At 31.2% G+C, this 27,508-nt stretch overlaps 2 long non-coding RNA genes and 1 pseudogene across 3 annotated transcripts; 1 reads left to right on the plus strand and 2 right to left on the minus strand.

Annotated features, from left to right (window-relative positions):
• Positions 1-560: 560 nt before the first annotated feature.
• Positions 561-3,432, minus strand: LOC114389770 (annotated as a pseudogene).
• Positions 3,433-3,883: 451 nt separating this feature from the next.
• On the minus strand, positions 3,884-6,564 carry LOC114390385. 2 transcript variants are annotated; one of them, XR_003661898.1, is made up of 5 exons: positions 6,173-6,564; positions 6,005-6,066; positions 5,448-5,734; positions 5,299-5,352; positions 3,884-4,074 (listed from the first exon to the last, which is right to left on the minus strand). It is a non-coding gene; the product is annotated as an uncharacterized LOC114390385 (long non-coding RNA). The 2 variants fall into 2 exon arrangements; XR_003661897.1 differs by lacking the exon at positions 6,005-6,066 and having other exon boundaries at positions 6,173-6,539.
• An 11,571-nt stretch (positions 6,565-18,135) lies between these two features.
• LOC114388950 lies at positions 18,136-25,057 on the plus strand. Its single transcript, XR_003661655.1, has 3 exons — positions 18,136-18,294; positions 18,389-18,458; positions 24,765-25,057. It is a non-coding gene; the product is annotated as an uncharacterized LOC114388950 (long non-coding RNA).
• Positions 25,058-27,508: the final 2,451 nt, after the last annotated feature.

Below are 27,508 nucleotides of genomic sequence, written 5' to 3' on the forward strand. Positions count from 1 at the left end.
AAACCTGTAATATTTAAATCAATATTTTTAATATTATTATAAAATAATATGACATTAAGATATAAAAATTTATAAACTATTTTAAATAACTAAGTTATGTGTTTTATAAGATAAAAAGATTAATAATAATTGACAAAATAATTTATATATATTTGTAATCTTTAATATGTATCTTTTTATAAATTGATTCATTGAAGAATTTTGTTTTCCAAAAAACCAAAACATATATGTACCTAGTTTTTCATGTCTCAGGTATGGAAATAATTTTTAAAAACTACTCTTATCAAACAAGTTATTTTTAATCTAAATTACTATGTTAGTCTCTTTAGTTAGTTTTTTTTTTCATTTGGGCCACTTTATTATTAATTTTTTAAAATTTGATTTGGTGTGAACCAATGTATTTTTAATAGTTAAAGACTAATCTCTCGAGGTACCAAGAGTTATTTAAGGAATTGACCTCTCTCAATAAATATTTTGTTTTACGCACTAACCAAAAATCGAATTCATAACTATATACTAAAGAGAGAAAATTATTTATCAACCATGTCAAACCTTGTTGGTTGTTTCACCCAATTTAACACACCCAATAATATATAGATTTGCTTCTCCATTCATTACTCTGTACAAGGAAATTATCGACTCCTTATTATTTAAAAATGATATTTCACACTAACGTTTTAGATAATAAGCACTTAATTGTCCTCATACTGAACACATTCTTTCTTTTTTGGTACTAGTACTAACTTATATTCTATATTGCATTATTTTTGTTGTTACGCCTTTAGAACATGATGGGCATCAATACTTTTAGTAGCGGCAGTTACAATGTCCAAGTAGGGATATGGAGGAGCAATATCTTCATTCTGCTTCTCATATTCCATAGTCCATATAGTTACAGCACCACCTTCCTCCTTATCAACCACTTGCAAATGGATCTTATACGTTTTGTAATTCTTACTAATTTCTCCATCGAAGAAGTTGAACGTAATTGACTTGTTCTGTTCATCAACAGCTTCAATGCTCTCCTAAAATGTTTCTACTTTCCCTTCTGTGGTTGTTGACAAGCATTTGAGATTAGAAATGAAGTGAGAAGAATAATAGCCGCACTTTGATTTGCATAATTAATTGAAAGCATAATTTACATTATATATATATATATATATATATATATATATATATATATATATATATATATATATATATTAGTTCAGTTTGATCTTTTATCTTTTAAAAAATTTATTTTAATTCTTTATTTTTTAAAACTGATTAAAAATGGTCCTTCAATCAATTGAAAGTTAACACCGACAATGGTATTCAAATACTAGCGGCTAAAAACCACTACAAAGAAACAACAACAATGGTTCATTCCCTCATGATTTCTCGTTCATTTTCACTCTCGTTTGCTCTGCACAGATCATAGTTAACCAAGCATGGGCAACACAAGATCTGGAAAAAGAGAAACAAGCTCGACCAATTAACCTACCTTCACTCTCCTAACGACTTATTCTTATCCATCAACCCAACCTCCTCAAAAAGCTTATGCAACCTCGACCATCTTTTCTCGAAAGAGGCACCCACCATAACCCTTAACGAGGTTGAGAGAGGGATTGACCTCGTCGAGACCGTTGGTGGCAAGATTGACAAAGGGGTGGGCATCGAGATCTAAGAGGGGGATCTCAAGGGAGAGGGAATGGTCGTGGATTTTGGTGGAGGTAGGGATTCTGATGTTGTCCTTGAGCTTGCCCTGGCGAAGGAGATCGCCGATGCTGCCAACGACGTGTTTGGTGGTGGAGCCAATGCCAAGGTCGAGGACCATCACAATAAATAAAGAGTTTTATTTAAAAATTAATAGAGTTTGTAGAAATTAAATAAATGAGAGAAAATCATTTTTGTTAATTAAAATAAGAGTTTCATAGTATTAGAAAATAAATAGAGTAAACTGATGTTTTAGAAAATAAAAAGATGTTTTAATTGATTATTTATTCAATGAAAGAGTAAAATAGAGTTCATTTTTATAAAATAATAAAATAAATAAAATGGAGTAAATAATAGGTTCAGAGTATCCTATCTATAAATAAAGACATATTAGGTCAATTTTTACATTTACGATATTTTGTATGCTCTCTCTTTCTCCTAAATTCGTTCTCCCTTCTCCCTCTTCCAAAACTCTTTCTTTTTTCCGCCTACACCCAAACCTAACCCAGGAAAACTACAATCTTGAACTCGTTAACGGTTGGATCATCCTAAAATGTTTTTTGGGTTGAACTTGAATTAGGAGGGAGAGACCTTGACCAACTCTTCGGAGTCTAGGCCTTGCAAAACAATGTGACCCTGACTGGTTTCCCTATGATTTTACCTAGTGAGAGTGACCTGACCTACCAATGTGTAGCCTATCTTGTCATGTACTCCTAGGCGCTCGACGAGAGTTTTCACTAACATGGTACCACATTGCATATATGATTGAGTCTTAGTGTATCTGTTGCATAGCCTGTGTAATGATCATTATGACTTGTTACATGATGGTGAGTAATGAATTGTGTGAGCGTGAGATGTTGTGTTGTACTTAAGATGTGTTATTCCGAACACGTTATTAATGTGAAGGTGTAGAATGTGATTTTGTGATTAAATTCTTGGGACAAGTAATGTTACACAATGAGTGGTAAAGTGATGCAAATTTTGCTAAGTTGAACTTGTTATACTTATATACCTATGTGAACACTTTTATGCTTAGAAAATAAAATCTCTTTTATGTAATTCCGTATTCCCATGTATTTTACTATATATTTATTACAAATTAAAAATTTAATTATGTATATTGCAAGGGACCATGGACCATAGTCACATAGTAGTCGTTGTGAATCATACAATAAATTATCTCATAATATTTATATTAATTTTCATGAGTTGTAGAAGCGTATATAATTACCTGTGGTAATAGTCCAGCTCTTAACAGAGCCAAAATCATGCCAATCACGTTCATTATCTTGCAACTTGCTATCGTGCCTTGTGTCAACGATGTTTTGCCCATTCTGAAGTTCTTTTGCATAAGCATTGAAGAACTTGACTGTAGGTGATTGGATCTCAAGTTCTGTAACCGCTTTCCCTTTTCACTACTACAAAAAGGGTTTTCTATGTCGGTTAAAATACACATTCTACGTCAGTTATTAATCGTCGTTGTAGGAGACATCGTAGAAAGTTGCACTTTCTACGACGGTTCAATAGACAATCATTTTAGAAAAAGATATCATTCTAAGACGGTTCTTAGCTAAAAACCGTCTTAGAAGGGTACACTTTTTTAGACATTCTAAAACGATTTTTCAGAAAACCGTCTTAGAATGTATTTTTTTTAAAAATTTAAAATATTTTGAATTATTGTAACTATCCACATCATTTGCAGTATAATTTCTTGAATTTATGCCAGCAGTTGCCCATTACCAAATGTACCTTGCACACTATTTTATGTTTGGTTTATCGTTTCAAAGCTCATTCACAAATGCATAGTATATTGCCAATTACTTTGAAGGAATGAACTCAAAACACTGAGAGTAAATCATATTTAAGTGTGTAAAATTCCAAGCATTTTGTAACGATTAATTATAACTAAACAACATCTACTCTATCCTAGAACTATAAAAAGGACTAGTTTATCAATAAATTTAAGAATTTCTTTATTTGAACATCAAAACATTGATACCATGTATTCAAGAAATACTTTCCTAAATTTATTTCTGAAGAGCTTATCATCATTAATATCGATTAAGTTATTCCAAATTAAGCATTCAAATCCAACTAAATTTTTGCAATTGCCTTTTTGCAACAGAAAATCTTGGCATTTTATGGAATTAGATGTAAAAAAAATCAGATGGGATGCAAGTGTTCCTGGAGCCCACGAACATCTAGTGTTACATTAATAATGTTGTATATAGAGTAAATGCAAGCAAGAGAATAGAGATAAAATATATATGCATACCAGCAACAAGGGATTGAAATAATTTTTCAATTACATAATCTTTCTCATTAGAATTTCAAATGCTAAGCTAAATTTGTAGTGCTTCAAGGCTTCCACTTTGTCCACTGCAATTGAATAAAATAATAATCACAATTGTACTCATTAGAAAATAATAGTAGTATCACATTATCATTGGAACTTTGGAAGTCATTGACATAAGCAAGGGAATAATTTCCAAAAACCTAAAAATCAATTTAATCATACATCAGTCGGACCATTGTCGGATTTTACACAAAAATAATTATAACTAAGACTCGTAATGTTGAGTTGTGAACATAAAAAAGGCATTAGAGCCTTTCACCTAGTGACCAATATGGCAAGGTATGGAACTTATATTTTTATATCTAGTAGGTATCCTACGCATTGCACAAGTATTTCAAGCTTAGGTAAAATTAAAAAAAATACATATATATTTGAAATAATAAAAATTTAAAATTATAAGGGATTTTTGCATAAATAAAAGTCCATTAAAACCCTCTTCAAAACAAGGTAGAATTCAGATTTATTTATTCGCTAAATAAAAGTCCATGAACGTGTTGCTCCTTTTTTGGTCAAACTGGAATCTATGAATTGATATACATATTGAAAATGAATCCTGGACATTTCACGGAACAAATGAATGAGGAGGTTAATAGTTATTTTGGGAATTAGGATGAGAAAACAAGCCTAACTTTGATCCTAACATCAATTATGCTCAAGTATTCCATCATTTATTATATCTTGAATACTGTTTTAAGTATAACAGTAATTTAAAATGTAAAGCAAATAAACCTCACAAGTTACAATCTCTAACATAACACTCAAAATGTGACACCTTGTGTTAAGTAAAGAATTGTCCACCAAGCATAGCTTTTCAAATTAAAATCGTTTAATGCCTAAATAAGATCCTCAATTTCATTCTTGAAGTATTACTCTCTCTAATGATCCCTAAAGTAAAATAATATATACAAGTAATTGCCCAGGTATTAGAAATCGTGCTAACTTTGCTAAGTATCCCCAAAAACTGAAAAAAAAAACCCTTGAAATTGGTCCTTGAACGTTAGTTCAAAATATCAAATTAGAGATTAAATTGATGGATATTCAATACTTAAGGGTCTACTTGTATAATTTTCTTACTTTGGGGACAACTTAGGAAAGAGAGTAATAACCGGGGATCAAATTTAAGGTTTATTCTTTAACAAAGGTATGTCATTTTTTACCTTGACTATGAAAATGGTCTATTTAAAAATATGTTTTTGAGTGCAGATTCATCATTTAGTGGAGAAAAAAGAAGGAGTAAGAAAGAAAACCTGCTCAGAGACTCCAAGACCAGTCCCTTCTTTCCACCCATGCTTCTTCAATAGCTTCAAAAAAAGGCATCCCAAATTATATTTACATCAACGAAAACCAAAAGAAAAGGATTGATAAGACAATAAAATAAAATCATAGTAAATAGTACCTAAAATCCTATGTTGGAAGAGTTGGCATTGCTAATTCAAGTGACACAGTATGGAAAACAATAACTGACATGTAAACCATGATGAGCATAAGAACTTAGAGTTGTTTCTACTCAAATTTTGTCAAATCTCAAATGCAATAAACCGTTTGAACTCATTATCAAAGTATGTTGCACTGCAATAATTGCACAAACTCAGATATAATATGTGCAGGAGATCCATTCTTCTCTTGTCTCTTCAGATTCTCATTGTGCCTTATGATCATGGCCAACTGATGAGTTATATCATCCTACAAGCAACAGAAACAAAAAAAAAGTCACAGCATGTAACACAAAAATTAAAAGTGTTACTGTAAATGATATCATGCATTATGATCAGTAGCAAATTATAATTAAATAAAAAAAGACTTGTGTGACTTGTAAAAAGCGAGAACACACAAAAGCGGTGTAAAGAAAAATTTGCCTCAATCCTAGAGGATGTGTCCATCATTACAGAAGGCCTAGCGGTTTGAGGAGGAATTGAAAGAACTTGTAAAATCATCCAGTTAGGACGAACATACTTAGGATTAAAGCCCAATAACTAATAGTCCTCGTCACTTATCCTTTTCAGAACACTAAGAACCTTCAACAAATATAGCAAGTCATCAACTATTTCAGTTCCTATATGTAACAATAAACATAAATAAAAAAAGTGCTCGTGCTATAAATTCAGAAATTAGATCAATCACCCTTTCTGTAGAAAGAGTTTGTTTCCTTTTGATGGGTTCAGGAAGCTGTTCTTGGTCATCGCATCACTTTTCTTCCTCTAAGGTTTGTACTTTGCATTTATTTTCATCCCTTAATAGTAATCTTTGGCTGCTAAGCACTACAGCTACCATGACTCTTTTTAACCAGCTCCCCGATATCTTTACCATGAATTAGATAGAACAAAAACCCTTACCACATGCTCCATCTTGAATGTTTCCTGTTGAGCTCCCACAATTGTTTCTTGCGGCCTCCTATAAGTCCAATCTTTTTCTATCTGGTGCACACTAAACAATAGGCCAAAGCCCAAAACATTTTTTGTTCTCCCAAGCCCAAATTCGTATGTCCAAACTCTCCAAGTAGAGTCCATTTTCATGGTGGATCTCTTTTTTCTACTCTGAGCATGATGACAACATTTAGAGGCCATGACACCTCCATTCTTGTTCCCATGACCTAAATCCTCCAATTCCAATTTCCAACACAATTTTACATGTTCCCAATTTAATATAACAATAATTTCATAAGAAAAAGGAGACAAATAATTGAACGGATCTATGAGTATCAATATTTAATCACACACAATGACACTCAGAATGAGTATTGATGCAACATAGCTCGATCCCAACTATTTTTCTACCAATGATTAAACCTCATAAATTTATAGAACAATGCATGGAAGATTTCTATTCCAATCACCAACAATTCACACATCACCAAGAACAAAGCACATAACATGAAACCAAATTTATAGCCTCATGAATTCCAACAATCATATTGTTGAACAAGTGACCTCAGATATCTTAAGAAGGGGGAGGGGGTTGAATTAAGATATCACAAACTATTCCCCAATTAAAAATTCTACTTTGATTTTAACTCAAGTCCCAAGATTCCTTTTAAAATGAATTCCTAAATAATAATTCAAATTAAACTTATTGAAGAGAAACAATAAGCAACAATAAATAAAAGAGTTTAAGGGAAGAGAAAGTGCAAACACAGTTTTTATACTAGTTCGGTAAAGTCCGTTGCCTACGTCCAGTCCCCAAGAAACCCGCTTGGGAGTTCCACTATCTCACAAATCCTTTACACCTTATGAAACACACAAGGACAACCCTTCATTTGTGCTCAAATGCTTTACAACAAGAGACTCACAGTCTCTTAGCCATTTTTCATAAGTACGAAGAAGAAGAAGAAATGATCTCTCTTGAAAGAGACATATGTTACAATGAAGCCCTCAATTCCTTATTGAATAACACAAGTGTTTGGCCAAGGAATTTTTGAAGATAAGAGATTTTTGTTTGAGAGGATTATTCCTTTTGTGAACAGTGAAAACTTTGAAGAGAATTTGTGCCCAAGTCACCTATTTAAATGTCTTTGATGGTCATTCAAAAATCTAATGAAAAGTTGTGACTGTTGGTAGATTTTCTCGAAAATCCTCTCTAGTAATCGATTACAGCATTGGTGTAATCGATTACATAGTTATTTTTATTCAAAATTCAAATGTCCAACGTTCAAAAGCTCTGGTAATCGATTACACACTTACAAAATCATTTTTAACCGTTTTAAAGCATTGGTAATCGATTACATAGTTTTGGTAATCGATTACAGCTTTGAAAACTTTGAAAATAACTTTGAAAACATTTCCGGAAAGCTTTGTGGCCACTGGTAATCGATTACAACCTCTGGTAATCGATTATCAGAGAATAAAATGCTTGGAAAAGTTTTTGTTAAGATAGAAACTCACTTGGCCAATCATTTGTGCTTTTCAAAAACTTTTCTAGGAGTCTATCTTAATTCTTATCTTGAGATCTTTGCTTTGCTTGACATCTTTCTTTCTTCATTCTTTAAATTCATCTTGAATGATCTTTGAAATTCCTTGGCATCATCAAAATAATTCTTAAATTCCTTGGCATCATCAAAATAATTCTTGAAGCTTTGCTTCTACACATATAACTGAAGTATGTTAGAATATAACATAAGTCAAATGAAAGTGGCTCATACATTGAAAATATTCAGAATTGATTTCATGGAATAAACACAAATTAACCAATTTCCCACAAATTCAGACCCTTCATCTTCATCGGGCAGTGGCAATTCATGTAGAACATTTCTATCCAATAAGAATTTATCCAATAAAATAAGAAACATCGAACAACTAACAGCCAATTCAACTTTTAATAAATAAAAATAAAAATAAAAATAAAAACATTCACAAAACATGATCACCTGGTTTGTTAGTTGGATAGAAAAACTGGGACCGAACTTGAGCCTTACATTATTAACAATGCAAAAAAAAAAACCATGATACAGGAAACTAAAAAATCGTTGAATACAGAGACAAAGGGAGACAAAAATTATATCTTGTGATCTTGAGCCAACTAGGGGGTGTCCTTTTGTAGGGCAAAGTAGAAGAGGATATACCCTTACTGGAATCAATAATAGGAAAAATCAAATCTTAGTTTTGAATAATAATGAGAATGAAGAGAAGGAATTTGATGATAGAGATGAAAGAATGAATACAAACCTGCAATTGTGCATACGACCCATGGCTAGTGGTTGTCACTCACTCGAAGCTGCGCGATGCTCTCTTCTGTCCACTCCAACACTTTGAAATCCTAGATTATATTCTATTTATTTATTTATAAAAGAAAAAGATACTTGTTTTAAGACGATTTTTCAAAATCATCTTAGAATGGTAGTTTCTAAGATGGTTTTTGCAAAACCGTCTTAGAATAATTATATTTATTTACAAAAATGTCATTGCATTTCTTTCTAAGACGATTTTCTATCAATCGACTTAAAATCAACGTCGTAAAAATAGTTTTTTCTGGTGGTGTTTAGAACCATATCTAAATAGCTATACTAAGATAAATTAATGTAGAAGTGGTTATTCAATTTTTTCGTTATTGATTGGACCTTTAAATAGACAATGCACTATGCATATGACAAACTATATAATTGATTCATCACAATAAAATCTGATCCTTAAATTTTGCTAAAAGTTTGTGGGCTTGAAAGCTTGGAAAAGGGCTAAGGGTTCGTTTATTGAGAAAATGATTTTTATTTTTACTTTAAATTTTAAAACCATCATCTTGTTTTCATTCTGATTGGTGTTTTTAAAGATTTGTAAAAAAAAAAATAGCGTGAAAACAGTTTTTTCTCTCTCTAATTCTTGTACAAATCTAAATAGGAAATAAATTGAGAACACAGATTGACAGTTTTATAATTAAAAATTAAAATAGAAAATAAAATATGTTTTCTCAAAGTAAAGGGATAGGGTGATCAGAATGGTAGTTTAGACCAGTTAGAAGAAGTATGGATTCATGAAGGGGTAGGTGCACACAATGGTGGAGCTTGACAAGATTGTTTGGAGGAGTCAAAATAATTAAGATAATAGTATGAGTTAAATGCAATTTGATATTATATTATTTTAATTATGAGTAATTTTAAGAATTTAATGATATTATTTAAATATTAATTATTTTTAATTAATTATCTTTTATAATATAATAAAATGTTTTTTTCTACTTAATTTACTAATAACACTACCCGAACCTCTCATCACCATTAAGTCCATCCTAGTGTGTATATAATAGTCAAAGAAAAAATGGGTTTAAAAAATAAAAAATATATTATGAATAAATAGGTAATTAATATATAAAAAGTGCTGCTAAATCACACATAAGGCATGATGTTCTAAAAAAAACTTAATGTATAATAATAACAAAATTAATAATAATAATAATAATAATTAAAGATCACTTTTTTATGCTCTTTCCATGATTAAAAATTTAAAATTGAAATTCTCTATATTTTTTCAATGACCTAAATCCATTAATTAATTACGGAATAAATGATGTTAAAGAATATTTGAAAACATTATAAAAAATCTTATTAGTAATGAGAAAATATATATATATATATATATATATATATATATATATATATATATATATATATATATATATATATATATATATATATATAAATGATTTTCTTAAAAAACATAAAATTGGGGTGCCATGGCCCCGTCAGCCAACATAGGACTTATAATAATTTTCAAGTTTTGTTTTGAAATATTTTATTAATAGATTTATTTTTAACAGTTGAAATATGTAGAATATTTACAACGTGCGTGTCCAATTAAAAGTTTTAGCTAATTAACACCAACCACAATAGAGGATTTTACAAACGAAACAGAATCTCAAAGGGAGTGCAGAATTGCACCCGGCACTGTTCGCCGGATAACTCAATTTGTTACCAGAGACTCATAAGAAAAATAAAAATTAAACTTAAAAATAAAGTGCGGGAGTTACTAAAATTTCTTGATATTTATGTCATTGACTCTTGCTAATAAAAAATTGCCTGATGCACCCGCCTTGGTTTACACAAGTTTGTTACACGGGAATTCAAAGGTTCTTTGTGTTCTTTTATGCGTAACATATTGGCCACACAAAGGGCATATCCTATATATATAGGCAGAGAGTCAAAACTTGGAGCTTGGAGTTGATTCTAGAGATCAAGGTACGCTGGCTTTCTTCTGCCAGTACAACATACGTTAACGAAGAAGAAAAAAAAATATGAATATTCATCCGTTTTTTCCCCATCGTATCTCTATTTATTTTATTTCAATTGCTTTCACTTATCACATTTGTTACTTTCGCTTTCTAGCTCTCATGTATCAAGTAGGCCATTTAGCATGTGATTAGTTTGTTAGCTGCCCTCGTTAGTCTTTTGTACAACTTAATGATGATTTTTGCTTTCAGCGCTGGTGGTCTATCTTAGTTGCCCCCCTCGTCTAACTCGTGAGAAATAAATACTCATTTTTTTTATAGAAGAATTATAAATGTTAAATATTTTCAATAGAGGTAATTCTGATTTTTTTAAAAGAGATATATTATTTGTAAAAGGCTTAAATATATTTTTGGTCCCTGATATATACCTGACTTTTGCGTTTGATTCTTGATAAATTTTTCCTTCAAATCTGTTAGGCATTAGTCGAAATAAATATTCCCTAATATTTAAAAACTTTTGTCCAATATTCCTAACATTAGTCAGAATCGGTTATCTGTTTATGTGATCATTAACCAGATACGTAGGCATGTGACGTGTGGTGTCACGTGTAATCTTTGTCTGACTGGGATTACACTTGTGGTGCCATGTGTACTAACTCATTGAACCCCCCAAAACCCTAGGTAGAGAGCTCTTCCTCACTCTCATTTGCAATTGCCGCAACAACACGTCCTCGACGGTGACATGGCCATCGACGCCTCCGCCATCGTCCTTATCCCTGACATCATGAAACCCTCCATCCGCCCAGACATTGTCAACTTCGTACACTCCAACATCTCCAAGAATAGCCGACAACCCTACGCCATCAACCGTCGTGCCGACCACCAGATCTTCGCTGAGTCTTGGGAAATTGGTCGTGCCATCTCTCGTATCCCCTGTGTTCCCGGTGGCGGAACCCATTGCATCGGCCAGGGAGCAATCAGAAACATGTGTCGTGGCATACGCTTGTTTGCCCCGACCAAGATGTAGCACCACTGGCACAGGAAAATCAACGTGAACCAGCAGCGTACGCCATTGCTGCCTCCTCCATCCCCTCCCTCGTCCTCGCCTACGGCCACTGCATTAAATCCGCCCTAGAGCTCCCACTCATCGTTAGTGACTCCATCAAAAGTGTCGAGAAAACAAAAGAAACAATCAAAGTCCTCAAGCATATCAGAGCATTCCCTAATGCAGAGAAAGCAAAAGACAACCACAACATTTGTGAGATTCAAAATTGCAGTAATTTTTGTTCATGAGATTCGAAATTGAGGAAATGGCGAAAACATGATGCAGGTGTGGAAACCGTTAAGGCAGATCTATCATCGAACAAAGTGAACAAACTTGACATCATCTTAGCTCTGCCGAAAAAAGAAGTTGTTGTCGCTGAAAAACCACCGGAGAAGAAGGTTGAAGAGAAGAAACCTAAGGAGAAAAAACCAAAAGAAAAACCTAAAGAGGTAATTAATTAGCAATTAATCTTCATTTCCCCCTAATTGAATGAATTTATTAAGCCTTGACAGAAGTAGGTGTTCAATCGGTGAGCCTTGACGAAAGTAAGGACTTGGTGACAGTGAAGGGAATGATAGACGTGAAGGAGATGGTGTCGTACCTAAATTCAAATGAGGCCATTTTTACCTTTTCTTTTAAAAAACATTCCTATGTGTAATCTCACTCAGACAAAGATTACACGTGACATGTCTACGTGTCAAGTTAACGACCACGTAAGCAGTTAATGAATCATAGTTAATGGCAGGGGCCTTAGACAAAACTTTTAAAATATTAGGGATCCGATTCGAAGGAAAAATTTATTAGGGATTAAACACAAAAATTGAGTATATATCAGAGACCAAAAACATATTTAAGTCTTTGTAAAATAGTTTTTTAAACTCATTATTACATTAATTAAATGATTTCATTTTTTCCCTCTTCTTCATCACACAAAATTATATAAAATAATTTTACAAAAAATATTCTGATGCGATTTAGTTTAGTTTTTTCATTACATGCCATTTGAATCAAACTTAAAAATCATACAGTCCGATTTGGCTTGGTATGACTATAATATGAAATTTAAATCCATCTTTTGTGATTTAGTTGAAATTAGTTTAAGCTTTTTAAATAACTGAACTCTTTTTAATAAAAACTAAACTGGACTATTGTACAATTCAATTTTTTCAAACTGAACTGCTTCTAATAAAAATTGCTAATCGAACAGTTAACTGAAAAGAACTGCTGCTATATATACTTTTGCACCACCAGCCCACCAATATTTGCTAGTGCTTAAGGCACTAACGGAATTAAGACCTTTTGTCTAAGAGGTTGTGATTGACTACTTCTGTATAATTCTGAGTTTAGGATGCCATAAAAAAATGCGTCAAGGTTCAATTCCTTTTCAATCAGTTCTGAACGTTGAAAAAGCTCCCTGTAAGAATTATATAAAAAATATTCTGACTATTATGTTTGTAATTGGATTCAAGAAAAAGCCCTACTAGATGAAAATGCCAGCTCTCTGAGAGGGTGAAGTTACTGCTACTTGGAATTCATTCTGTGTGCCCTATAGTTGATTTGGATAATATTTTAAAGCTAGATTAATTTGAGAAAATGTTTTTATTTTTCAATTTTTTAAATAAGTACAAAATACTACATTGTTTTTTTTTTCTAATTTTTGTTTTGCCCCCATTTTTATTTTTATTTATTTTTATATATATTTAGTGGTTTGATTGGATCTAAGACATGTATGAGTAGAGTTTAGCGATATGTGTTTCTTATATTAGCTCCAGGTTAATATTATTATATTAATTAATGTTGATTTGTTAGTTGTCTTTGCTTGCTGTTGTTGCCTCTCTTACCAGGTTGCTTCCTTCTGACCATACTTGTTATAAAATCTCTGACTTTGTTTTCTTTCTTGCTGTTCAATTGTTTGTTGCCAAATGCACTTTGGTTTTGCAAACTAATTCGTTGGCTAAATTACTCTGATTGTGAACAGGTGAGTTTTTCTTTATCCTCTTAGTGGTTTTTTTATTTTTTGATCTTTTTAAGGATGTAAAGTTATTTATTAATTTATTATAATCGATTTTCTTTAATATTTCTTTTTCAATCAATATTAAAGCTAATTCATTCAATCTTTTTTGAGACATTGTTGATCTTAAATAAGATTTAATTAATTTTGATTTTGAAAATTTTCTTTTTGCCGAAGCAACGAACTTACCGAAATTGTTAACATTATTCTATAAGCAATAAAAGCATTATGAAATGAATCAATTCTTTTTACATAGTTAAGTATGTCAATCGGTGTATCATTTTTAACTTGTATAATTTCTCTTACAACTTTTAGTTCTATAAATAAATTGAATTCATCAATCAATATCTAAGTGATTATTATGTTTTAATGAATGTTCAAGGTTAAGACGATATTCTTTTAAATTATTACTATCCAAAGACTTTAATTTCTTAATGCTAAATAGAAAATAAAAAATATCTTTATATATTTTAAATTATTCAAATTTATTTTTTGATGTGGTAATTGTTTGATCTATTATATATAAGAAGTAATCAATTTTAAGTGATCTTTTAGGCGATTTTACAACTTCATTATCAATATTCTCATCAATTGTTTTTCTACAATAACACTTTTTTCACGGAACATAGGTTCTATATCTATTTCAGTAACAATTTCTTTGGTAGAAATTATAACATTTTCAAATTCGTCTTCTCTATGTTTTTCGAAAAAAGAAATAAGACCTTTCAATTATTGTACACTACTAAAAAATAGGGCTTTAACATCACTGCATTAACATCGATTTTGAACAAAACCGATGTTAACAAAAATGCAATGACATTTTTGTAAATAAAATGAGTTTATTAACATCGGTTTTGAAAAAACCGATGTTAACAATGGTATGTTAACATCGGTTTTTTCAAAAAACTGATGTTAACATACTCTCCCTTGTTAACATCGGTTTTTTTAGAAAATCGATGTTGTTTTTTGACTTAAAGTAAAACCCGAAAGCCTTTCTTTTTCGCACTCATTCTCGCAAACCCACTCTACGCACTCATTCTCGCAGCCTTTTTTGTGCTCCTCCTACCCTGTGTCCACCAAAATGCGAACCTAGTCTGCTGTGACACTCCACCATGTCCTGGGTACCCACTCATTTGCTGTACAACATTCACAGGTATGTCCTTCTGATGATCGCGTTCTATGGCTGCTGTTGAAATCATATTTAAAATACTTTTAGGGTTGATGTGGAGCAAACCATAGCTCGACTGGGTCTCGCTCATCTTTAATAGAAAGTTGTGTTTTCATCTGAGATTGTGAGCCTTGATTTTGAGATTTGGTTGAGTGTTCTCCTTGTTATAGTTTATTGCTGCCATTGTTCATGTTAGTGTTCGAATTGTCCATGTTCTTCTTGTGAATGAGTGTTCTCCTTGTTATTGTTTATTGCTGCCATTGTTCATGTTAGTGTTCGAATTGTCCATGTTCTCCTTGTGATTGAGTGTTCTCCTTGTTAGTGTTCTCCATGTTGTAAATACATCAATATTGAAGGATTGTAGAGTTTGGTTTGGTCATGTGAGAAGAAGACCAATAGATACAATGATAGTGCTAGGTATGATGCTAGATCCAATGATAGTCAACCATTCACTTAATTGACTGCATTATTTTGTGCCTTAGATACGGATTCATTGATTCTGGAAAAAGGCCTCCATTCTGAGCCTTAAACATAGTTTGAGTTCTTTAAAATTAAATGTTATTTTTCTTTGTATATTTTTTTAATATAATACTACTTTCGAACTACCTAATAATATATCGGGGAGAGAACAAAGCTATATAGGATGGTGCAGATTGATCTGAAGCTCTAAAGTCTAATTCAATGCTATCTTTCTTAGCATTTGTAGTACTCTCTTATATTTCAGGTTCAAGACATTAGCATCTCTACATCTGCATTTGCCAAATTATTGACCGGGTCTCATTATTGATAATTTCGATTCTTCTTACTTTGCATCACATTGGATTCCGTATTATTTTTTTAATGTGAGCAATTATTGGACTTTGGATTATCTTGACTATCTTAAACCAAAAGTGTTAAGAGTTGAGATTATGTGCCACCCACTTAGATATTTGACCTTATAATATACCATGTTCCTTTATGTTATCAGTTTTATGGTATCAATATGGTCTACAAATAGACCTGTTTAATCCAATCCACTAGAAACAAAGACTGGTAGCTAAAACACAAAATAAGATATACTACCTCTTTTGTTATATATATATATATATATAAGTTTCTTTTAACTACTTTACTGTTAATAGTTTATATAATTTTTCACAATTACATTTAAATTATTAGGATTTCATTTTATTAATCTCCATTCTGCAGTTAAGGATCAACTTCTGGTAGTAACATTTTTGCTTCTTGTTTCAAGTCTTATTTTTTTAGGTAAGTTATCCTTTAAATTTAGCCTATCATCTCTTTGTAGAGGAGGCAAAAAGAAGATAAACTCTAGGTTGGAGAGACTATTATTTGAGTAAGCAAAATGACAATTCTAAAAAATTATACTACTGGTAGATTGCTTCCAAAATAAGTGAATCACGAGTATGAATTAATGCTTCCCAGTTTGTTGATCTGGACAAAAAAACTTGATCCCAAAGGTGCTTCCTAGTTTCCTGCTCTGGCAAGCTGAGCCAGGTTCAAAGTTTTCCAAAGATAAGAGTCAAAGAACCTTCAATCATTACTTTACTTGTCTCTTTAATCATTCCTCACATCAATCTACATTAGTTTTATTATATATTTGGTTTCCTCTTCATCGTGTTCGTCATCCTCTTATATATTTGCAAGTTTGAGACCATTGAAACCATGAAAGTGCATCTCCTTCAAGAGCCACCATTATAGCCTCCATCTTTGCTTCTTCCCTTATTCTACTTAATCTCCAATTTTTGTATCCTTCCGAAACCACTATCCCTTTCAAAGATGGGTATGTGAAGCTACCTCTGTTTTGTTTCCCACATTCAGTTTGCACATTCCCTCCAAAGTCCCCTTGATCTCCTTCATCCCCTTCAGATATTGTAGACACCAACCTCTCCACCATCTATTGCATTTTATTCATGCATGAATCTTGATGGAAGAATGTTGGTTCCAATGTTGCATTCTAGTCCCTCTCGGTATTGACTCCAGCTCACTGCCACCCTCTCCAAAGCCTAGGATTTTGTGATTTTGACTGACCTAGTAAATTGTGTGCTAATGTAGATTATAGAAAAAATAACTTATTTTTTTGCTCCATCTGTTTAAGCTATCTATATCAAGTATATGGTATAACATGCCTTTTCTGCAGGGTTGTTACCCTGTAGTAATGACATTTCCTTCTCTATAGAAATGTACTGTGATATATATTAAGGCACATGCTGATGTGTTAAACTATAATATGTTAGTAACTTATAATGACTAGCATATTAAATGATCATATGATGAGGTGAAATGGCAAGTGTTAACATGTTTTTCAGATTTGGTTTTTGATGTCATCTAAGAAAGTTTCATTTGATTTTCAGATTCCACTAAGATTGAATTTAGCCATTCTTGATCCTGCGCTCATTGTTGTTTCCAAAAGTGCTCTTGTGCTCATTGTTGGAGACTCATTTGTGTTGAAACCTCCAACTCAGGTATTTATATCTTTGATTCGAAACTCTTCAAAATGAAGACTAGGACACTACACTAGTACCTTACTATGTATAGTTCTATACCCCATTTCTGAACTTATCCATGTATGCTAACTATAGAAATAGTGATACTAGTGAAAGAGTTATTGGCTTACAATTCTACCCTTCTAAATATATACTACTACTACTACTACTACTACTACTACTACTATTATTATTCTTTTGAAAAGATCCATATCTTCTGTCACTTCACAATGCCACCAACATCTATTAGGACAGTAGCCACTAGGATGCTAATGCCTAATAATATGCTATGCTAGTAACACCAACAACTTATTTTCTAAAGACTCATGTGCTCCCTTATTTTTTCTTTGTTGTCTAGTTTCGGATGGTCTAAGACTTAATAAAATGAGATGCAGTTATGACATTGACTGTTAGCTTTCAAGGAATTTTGACTTGAAAAAAGTGTAAATTACTTTAATTAAGTAGGGTTTTGTATTTTGTGAAAGTTATTTGTCCATTTAAGCTCTGAGTAAACTAGATGCTTCATTAGTTAGGCCTAACAGAGTTTGTCTTGACATTGAAAGAAGGACTTGACAACAAGCTGAGAAATTTGTACAAACCATTAGAACTAAGCAATTTGCTTGAGGCTACTGCCACACAAGGTTAATTTATTTTTGTAATTTTTTATTTAATTAATTTTTAATTTTTTGAATCAATTGATGGGTTTTGCCTTAACTTGAGGTTGCTGCCACACAAGGTTAAATGCCTCATTGATGGGAATGCTATTAATAAGAGATGCAGAATGGCTAGCCATTGTTTGTTTTGAAATTGAGGAAGTTGGATTCATAGAGCTTTGTTGCCTAGCTTCTAGTTGATGAAATTGTTGCTACTAATAAAAAAATTAAGGTACAAATGCAATTAGAATTTTGTTCATTATGTTCTCAAATTGATAGCCCAATTCCATTTGCTAACCCTACTCCATTTTCATTTGTATTCTCAGCTTTGATACATTCCATTTGTGGTTTTCCCAATTCCAAAGTAGTACAAGGTCATCGTCAGCCCTTTTATAGGTAATGTTTACTGTTCACCCTTTTCAGTTGACACTGCTTATAATTATTGGTTTGCTTATGTTTACACATAGGACTGTTAATCATTAATTTGAGTTTCATCTATTATACTTTTGTATGCCTTCTCCACTGATTTTCTTCTTCCTCTGCTATGTATATCCTCATATGGTATATTTTCTCATTTTTGGATTTGTTCTTGTAATTTATCTCTCAATTCAAAACACATACATCTGAGTTTGCATTTTGTCCATACCTCCATATGCTTGTAACTTAACCATTTTTGTATTCATTGCATTATTTACTATATTTGGGAAATGGAAAAAGGCTTATTGTTATATCTATATAGCTTGATAAACTAGCTTCACTTTCTACCACATTAAATTCAACAGTGTTCTGGTCCAGGGTTTCAAATTTTCAGATCATTAAAACTCCTCCTTTTTGCTTTTCTCCTACTTGATAGACTTAATCCTATAGATTGGGATTAGTTGCTTGGTTCTTCATTCCTCCCAAAAACTTTAAAATTTTGGATTGATATCTGGGAGTAAACCATTTTAGTTATTCAAGGGTAGCTTAAATAGTGCATGCCAATATTAGTCTTCTTACATCCAGTGTTTTAAGTAGCACACTGTAGGAACTACCTAGGTAGGAACAACCATAACAATTAGCCACTTGCAATTTGCTATGTATCTACCATTTGATGGAATCAGATGTTTGCTTCCATCTTTGTTGTTTGAGTTTATGCTGCCAAGGTAGGAAAATAAAGAAGAATGAAATCAGATTAACCTATATGTTAACCTATAAATAGTTAACATCGTTTTTTATAAATAACCGATGTTAATGTATATGTTAATATCGATTTTCTATAAAACCGATGTTGAAACGTTAACATCGGTTTTATACAAAATCGATGTTAATATATACATTAAAATCAGTTTTTTATAAAAAAACCGATGTCAACTATCAACATGCATACAGTTTTTTGTTGTAATTCTTATTATATAACATCGGTTATTCAGATAACTGATGTTGTCAAGTTTATGTTAACATCGGTTTTGTAAAATCGATGTTAACGATAATACTTTCAACATCGATTAAAAACCGATGTAGAAAGTCTTAAATAACTGATGTAGAAGGTGTATTTTCTAATAGTAGTATAACAACATCCATACCCATATCTTTTTATTGTAACTTTTTACTAATGAAGTTTACATCAAATAATATGCCATACCAAATAGTCATATTTAACAAAAACTCAATTTTCAAGCTCATAAGTTGCTAAACAATCAGCTTCACTTTTTTATTTTAAGATCATCATCAATTTCACCTAGTTTTAATAAAGCAGATCTTATGTGTGGAGTTTGAAATCTTAAAGCTTTTATACTTTCAATACAACTTTTTCATTGTGTTTGTGGCAATGGTTTGAGAGTTAGACTAGGAATATGATCTTGTAAAATTTTCCATCTTTTTGTTGAAGAAGAAAACAGAGTATATACATGTGTTGTAGTACTCCAAAAAAAGATGTAACTTTAGGATAAGAGTTAGCCATATCACAAAGTATCAAATTTAAACTATGACAACAACATGAAGTATATAATGATCGAGGATTAATGTCTAAAATTCTTTTTTGCACACCTTGATGTTTTCCTTTCATATTTGATCCATTATCATAACCTTGTCCTCTTAAGTTACTAATATTAAGTCCAATATTATTTATTTCATTCATAATAGCATCAAAAAGATTTTTTCCAGTTGTATCATCTACTTTTAAAAATTCTAAAAAGTATTCAAAAACTTGTATTTGAGTTGAAGAAACATCTATGCACCGCAATATAAAAGACATTTGTTCTTAATGACTTGCATCTAGAGTACAATCAAGTATAACTGAAAAATATTTTGCATTCTTAATATTTTTTTATAATATTTGTTTTAATTTCACTTGCTAACAAATTTATCAATTTATCTTGTATCCTATGTCTAAGGTAATGGTTATGAATTTTGTTATCTTTAATTCAACGAATATGTTCTTGCATTATAGGATCAAATTCTACAATAATTTCAATTATACTTAAAAAATTTCCATTCCTTTCTTTGTAAATTATTTCATTTGTTCCATGAAATGCTAAGTTATTTTTTGCAAGAGTTTTAACAATCGCAATAATTGTAAATAAAACATTTCTCCAATGTTCCCTATCTCTATTTATTTGTTCTTGAACGTGTTTGTAAATTGTTTTTTTTAGTAAGTTTGTTTCTAAGTCAATCCACAAACTCATATGAGCAATGTGCTTATTACATATCTCATGATCCCTCAAATTATGACTAATATTTCTCCAATCCTAACTACCTCAATTAGCTAATTTAGTTGTACTAGGAACAAGATTAAACAATTTGCAACAGAAACAAAAAACTTTATTCAAAACTTGAGAATAAATTAACCATCTTCTTTCATGTTGTTCACCATTAGACAACTTCTGAGTGACCTTTTTCTACTAATAAATCTCTCAAACTTGTACTAATATTTGTCCATTGACTTGGATCATATATATTTTTAATAGTTGTTTCTTTTCATTTATTAATTTCTTCTTCTTTTTCACTATGCGTTTGGGAATTAATATAATCTTGTTCATTAACTAATAATACTTCTTTGCTATCTTCATTTTCATCAATTACTATTTCTACATACATTATAATTTTTTATTTTCTCGAGCCGTACAAGGATAAAACTTCTTATACGTTTCCAGGGGGTGCATTATTTATCTATCTCTATCCCAATGAGCCATTTATCGAATCGTTGCAATCGATGCTCGATCTCAAAGAGAGGGAAGAGATCTTCAAAAATTAGGTTTTTATGATCCAATAAAGAATCAAACCTATTTAAATATTCCTGTTATTCTATATTTCCTTGAACGAGGTGCTCAACCTACAGGAATTGTTCAGGATATTTCAAAAAGGGCTGGTGTTTTTAAGGAACTTAGCTCAAATCATCAAACGAAATTTCATTAATGAAATAAAAAAAAGGAGGTGTGGATGACTTGTATATAAATTTCTAAAACTCTTTTCTCTTTTATCCCCCGCTCTCTTGTTCTATTCATACCTAATTTTTCTTATTTCTTGTTGTTTATATAGAATGATAGGATGTAGTTTTCTATAGCCAAAAAAAAGAAATGAAATTTGCATCGATCTTCAAAACAAAATGAAAAAATGTATAGAGATAAAAGATAGAATATAGGAAAAATTTCATTAACTAATACTTCTCTATTTTCATTTTCATCAATTTATACATTGTTAACTTGTTCATTTAAAGAGGAATTATCTATACTTTGAGATTTATTTTTATTTGTTTTGATAAATCTATCTAAAGCCTCTTTTTGTGATTCAATTAAAGCATCAACTCTTTTTTTTTAAGTTTTGAATAACCAAATTCAAATTTTTGAGTTGACATTTTGAAATAAAGCAACTAATGTATAAAGAATAAATAAAAATTATAAATCAAGATTATGAAAAAAATGTTAGAACAATAAAACTTGAATATCAACTTGCAAATAAATTGCTTTATATACTTCTTTTAGTTGAGATACTTCACCGCAATGCTCTATAAACTCCAAAACTAATAAATGTAAAACAAAAACATTTTAGAATTTCAAGAAATTATACAAAAATAATACCAGAACTAAATTATAAAAAAATTATAAAAATTACAATCGTATCTCAAAAAGTGAAAAAAAGCATAAATGATTCAAATGATTTAGCCAAATGGATAGAAGAATTATTAAAATAACATATGATTACCTTACTCTTGAATTGAAATAGGAACAACAAAGCCAATCCACAAATCAAAAGCAAAACAAGGAATATTGAAAAAAAAATCAATAAGCATACTTAATCAAATAAGAATAAAGGAAGGAATAATTTGCACAAACAGAAAACCACAGAAAGTATAAATGACAATGAGAGTGATATTTTAGCTAATTTAGGAGAGAGTAGAGAATGACTTTTGGATTACTTTCGGTAATTAGAGAAAATAAGAAAAAATATTTCAGATTAATTTTAATGAAAGTTGATATATTCAAAGTGGGAGACCTTTGATATAGTCAATCAAGAGATAGACTAATTAATGAGAATCGGTGAGCAATTAATTTTAAGTAAAAACTAAACAATGAAATTATGGGTCTTACCAGAAATTAAATTATATTTCTTTTGTATTATTTTTTATGGGTATTATAAGAAAATATGAGTCTTATAATTATTAATATATTTTTTTTCTACTGCCTAATTTTTTTTGGAGGCCTAAAGCAAGAGCTTTAGAAGAGCTTTAGTTGCTTTACCCTTGGGCCGATCCTAGTTTTCAGCAATTCAGAATGTGACACTCCTTTGGTGGTACAATGGGGCTATCTCTAGCAATTGTCTTTCTGTTTTGCTTTATATGTGATTCAATTGCTTTTTTGAGTGCTATGTCCATTGTGGCATGTAAGGGTGTTCACAGGTATGAGTCACCTGCGAATCCGAATTGACCCAAACCTATCCAAACAATTTGGTTTGGATCATTTATGTATTTAAGTTAAAATCAAATCGAACCGATCCAAACCGTTCATGTACGGGTTGAGTCACCAGTTTAGATTTATAGATCTGATCAAAATCGAACTGTACCGATCAAATTTTTTAGAGTTGTTTGGTTTGACTTTAAATACTACTAATATTGAGACTCCAAGTGTTGAAACTGTTGGACTACTAGTGTTGAAACTTCTTAAGGCATTACTTTCAGGTACATTGTTATTTGTTTCACCTTCTTTTCATATTTATTTTTGTTGTCATGTTTATAATATTAATGGATCATATTTTGTTTATTTATTTCAACAAATCTGGTTGTAGCAAATCTGGTTACAATAAAACTTATTGCAAGAAATTAGTTTATAAGAAATAGTTGTGATTCAGACTATTATAGTAAATATCGTTGAAGAATATTTTATTTTAATTTGTATTAGTTTATTTTAAAATATTATGTTGATGATATTAAATGAATCAATTTGACTACTTTCAGACATTTGATAATATTGTGTTAATTATATTGGATATTTAGATGAATCATGATATAAAATAGTAGTTCTAAGGGAAAAAAATCAAATTTAAATGGGTAACTCGTTGGCCCGAACCGAACCAAACCGTTCATGAATGAGTTGGGTTGGATTGAGTTTCAAAAGAAAATTATGAAAACCGAACCGAACTAAACCAATCAAATTTGATTGGATTGAGTCTTAAATTTGACCAAAATTGACCCAAAACACCCTTAAAAATATCATAAGCAAATGAGCTAAATGAGTGTAAACACAAGTAAGAGTAATGATATATCAACCAACATAATACATATCCACTCATTAGTTCTGATGTGAACCTGACTAGGAGCGGATCGTTTGATACAGGTTACAGAGTTTTTGGATGACGCCACTTCCAGTGAAGGAAGATAAGTCAGGGTAGACGCCACAAGGATTACCTTCATAAGTCTGAGATTGGTTCAACAAGGAACCCAGAGAGAAGCTCTCACCAAATTTTATCAAATGCCAAAAGTTTTTTATTCAAAACAAAAACCCATACTTATAGTGTATCTGAACAAAAAGATAAAAATAGACATGTGCCTTCTAAACAGTTTGGGCCAAAATTACAATAAATAAAAATTATAACTAAAAAACATATTTAACTTGGGCCTTCAAATTAATTTGGGCCTTCAACAACAATTAATGGTCTTGATAGTGTCTCTGCCTCTAGACCTTCATCTTTCTCCAGTTGGGCCTTCATCTTTCTCCACTCAAGGGCTTTGTCCTTCTCCATTTGGGCCTTCGCCCTTCTCCACTTGGGCCTTTAGCTTGTATTTGGCCAGTTTTAGAATTCTCATCACTTTGAGCCCTTTCAAACCCCAAATATGTTCTAAGACATAACCTTCTTTCTTATCCAACCTCTTTGGATTTTAGTCCCCATTCAAAGTTTGTCCTTAAGGCTTTTCTAGATTTTGCTGCAGCCTCAGGTGGTACCGTCCATGTTGATCAAGTTGTTTCCCTAACTCTTCAGGGTAGCCTGTGGCTACTTTCTCTTGTGATTTATTAATCTCTTTTCTAGCCATATATACTTCAAAACCTCATTCTTCTTATCCAACATATTATTATTGTCTATTGCCCATCATGCCACATTTCGTTCATATCATTCATGCACAAAGGTGACCTAGGATATATAATTTTCTGAGGTTTAACTTTTCCTGTATGAAATTGTTTATTTTTTTTAAGCACTTTTTTGTTAATGACGTTCACTTGTTTGTTGAAACAGTGCATCCCTGGCATCACTGACTAGAGAAATAGGACCAAAACTGGTGAAGGGAGACCCAACTCGAAAGTCAGATACCCAGAAGGTTACTCACGTTCACCACCATCATGTCAGTACTCCCACCATTGCTGTCAGCGACAGTGCTTTGAAATTTACCCGTGTCCTCGACAATCTCTCCCTAGCTGGTACTCACTTTGTCTAAACTTTCATATCTTACATTTTTATGATTATGATGATACAATATGATTGTGATTTTTTTTCTATTATTGACATTACGGCCTATGGTCTCCTTCATATGTTACATTAGACTTGGTCGTGTTTTTCTTTCCAATTAACAAATTAAATTGAATTGATTTTCCTAATTGGTCGTATGTCATCATTTAGTGCGTGAGGTGTACGAAAATTAATTCAAATTAGAACAACACCGTCTGATAATGTATTTTTTAAAGTAGTCAAGCATAACATTTTGTTATGTTTAATTTTTTATTATTTACTATTGTTATTTAATTGTGGGTTGTTGTTTTTTTAATAAGGAAAATATATCAAATTTTATGATACTATAGATAAATATTTATATGTTCGGAATTGATTAAACATATGATAAAGGAATATGTACCAGATAAAAAATTTGTGGTGGATTTTTGCATTCAAATACTAATTATTCCCATACACTTAATTTTATTGATTTGTTTAATTTAATTTAATTGATTAACAACTATTGGTATTTGTCATATATTATGGGTTATTTATTATTATGACAATTAAGTGTCTACATGGTTTCTTTTTACCCCTTATATACCTTATCTAAATTCTAAAGTTATACGTAATAATTGTATATTGTTGAAAATATCAAAATGTAATTTCTAAATGCTTTTTTTATATATGATGATAATAAAAAAAAACTTTTTAAGATCATTTTTCTCGCAACCGTTTTAGATGTTGGAATTTTTAATAAACCTTATAAAATATCAAATGAGCACCAAAACACATTACATCAGATTATCAAGAGGTTTTAAGGAATACTTGGATCCATAGAGTTTAACACGCAACAGAATCTTATAACGGTTACGGTTACGAACAATTGGTTTAATGACCTCCCTTGACCAAATTACATTCTTCCTTATGGGACCTTCATTTTCTCTTCAGATGGGGAGAGGAGAAAATGTTTATTGGTTTGGTGTTTTAGGGACCATAACCATGCCTTAGGTTTTAACCTATTAAATTTTAGTATAATATGTAAAAAATGTTATTAAATAATTTTGTATAATTATTTTATAATAAACATTATAAAGGATACAATAATTTATCATATTATTATCGAACTAAAATATAAACCAAATAAAACTTATATAAGAAAATAAAACTTATATAAAAACATATAATAGTTAGTGCAAAAATTTAATTGCAAAGTATTTTTTTTATTAATTTTAACTAATTTGGCTGAAATAAATATATTATAATTAAGGTAATTATTTAAAAGATAATTCTTATTAATGAATAGAAAAATCATATTAATTGTATTTATTATTTTTAAGAAATGAATATGGGATTGTCACATGGGATCATCCCATATTACAAAACCTTTTTTATATGTATAGTAGATTGAACTTGTTGTAAGTGGTGTTGGAGATCACAAAGAGTTGTTTCCTGAGACAAGTTTTGACATTGTCTTAAAGGACTTATCCATGATTTCTCACACAAGTCCCCTAAGATACAACAACAACCTCTCAAACATGCCAAGGCAATAGACCTAACAAGCCAAGATAGAATTTATAGGGTAAGAGGGAGTACAAAAAAAAGGAACCAAAAAGTTAACCCATTATTGCATGGGTCGGGGGGGGGGGGAATCGGAGGATTTTCACTACGACAAATCCACATGAGACAAGCTCATGTGCTTGAAACTTTCATCTCTTGCTAACCACTTTGAAAGCCCATATCATAAAACGATATATAAATACTTGAAACAAAGTTATCCCAAGGAATGTGGGACTTTTCTTTTGTAATACTCATCAAACTACAACAAAACTAAGTCTGAATGTTGGTAATTGATTTCAGGTAGTTGGAGAGGCCAAAAATAGTGATCTTTGTAGTTAGATTTGTAACACCCTAAAATTTTCAACTCAAACTATAGTAAACAGTGTTTGTGTATTCTATGAAAACTTAATTGATATTGAAATTAATTACAATAAAAATTTAAGTTAAGGGATTAAGAAAATTTTGACTTATGTGTATATTATTCCATGTGTCGAGTTTTAGTGAAATTCAACTTTAATTAATGTTAAGTCTGGTTGCGTTCAAGTCACATTGGACTATGCCAAATAGTAAAGTCCCTAAGGTTTTGATGTTAACAAAGTATAAATTTTATTTGTTAACCTTTCATGCTTAAGCTACAAGTTTAGCAAGAGTTACTCAATCCTCAAGTACTGAAAGTAATCATCATAAAGTAACGTCCATATATGGTTTAGTAAGCAATTTGTGCAATAGTGCACAAGAGGAAAGTCTTAAATTGTCTTGTCTTGACATTCTTTATTCCTTTTGACCTATGTTGTTAACGTTGTATTCGAATTGTACGCTGAAAGTCAGCTCTAAGCACAAGGCGACACTAGCAAGGTATACTTCCCTGAAGATATTTGTGGTCCCTATTCTCTCTCTGTAGAGTAATGCGCCTTATGTAAAACGCTCAAGCTATTAGACAACAGCTAGTTGGGATCTCTTAACGGATCAAAGCTCTGAAGTCTATATAAAGC

Source organism: Glycine soja, chromosome 16 (genome assembly GCF_004193775.1).
Source record: "Glycine soja cultivar W05 chromosome 16, ASM419377v2, whole genome shotgun sequence".
In the NCBI taxonomy this organism is placed as follows: domain Eukaryota; kingdom Viridiplantae; phylum Streptophyta; class Magnoliopsida; order Fabales; family Fabaceae; genus Glycine; species Glycine soja.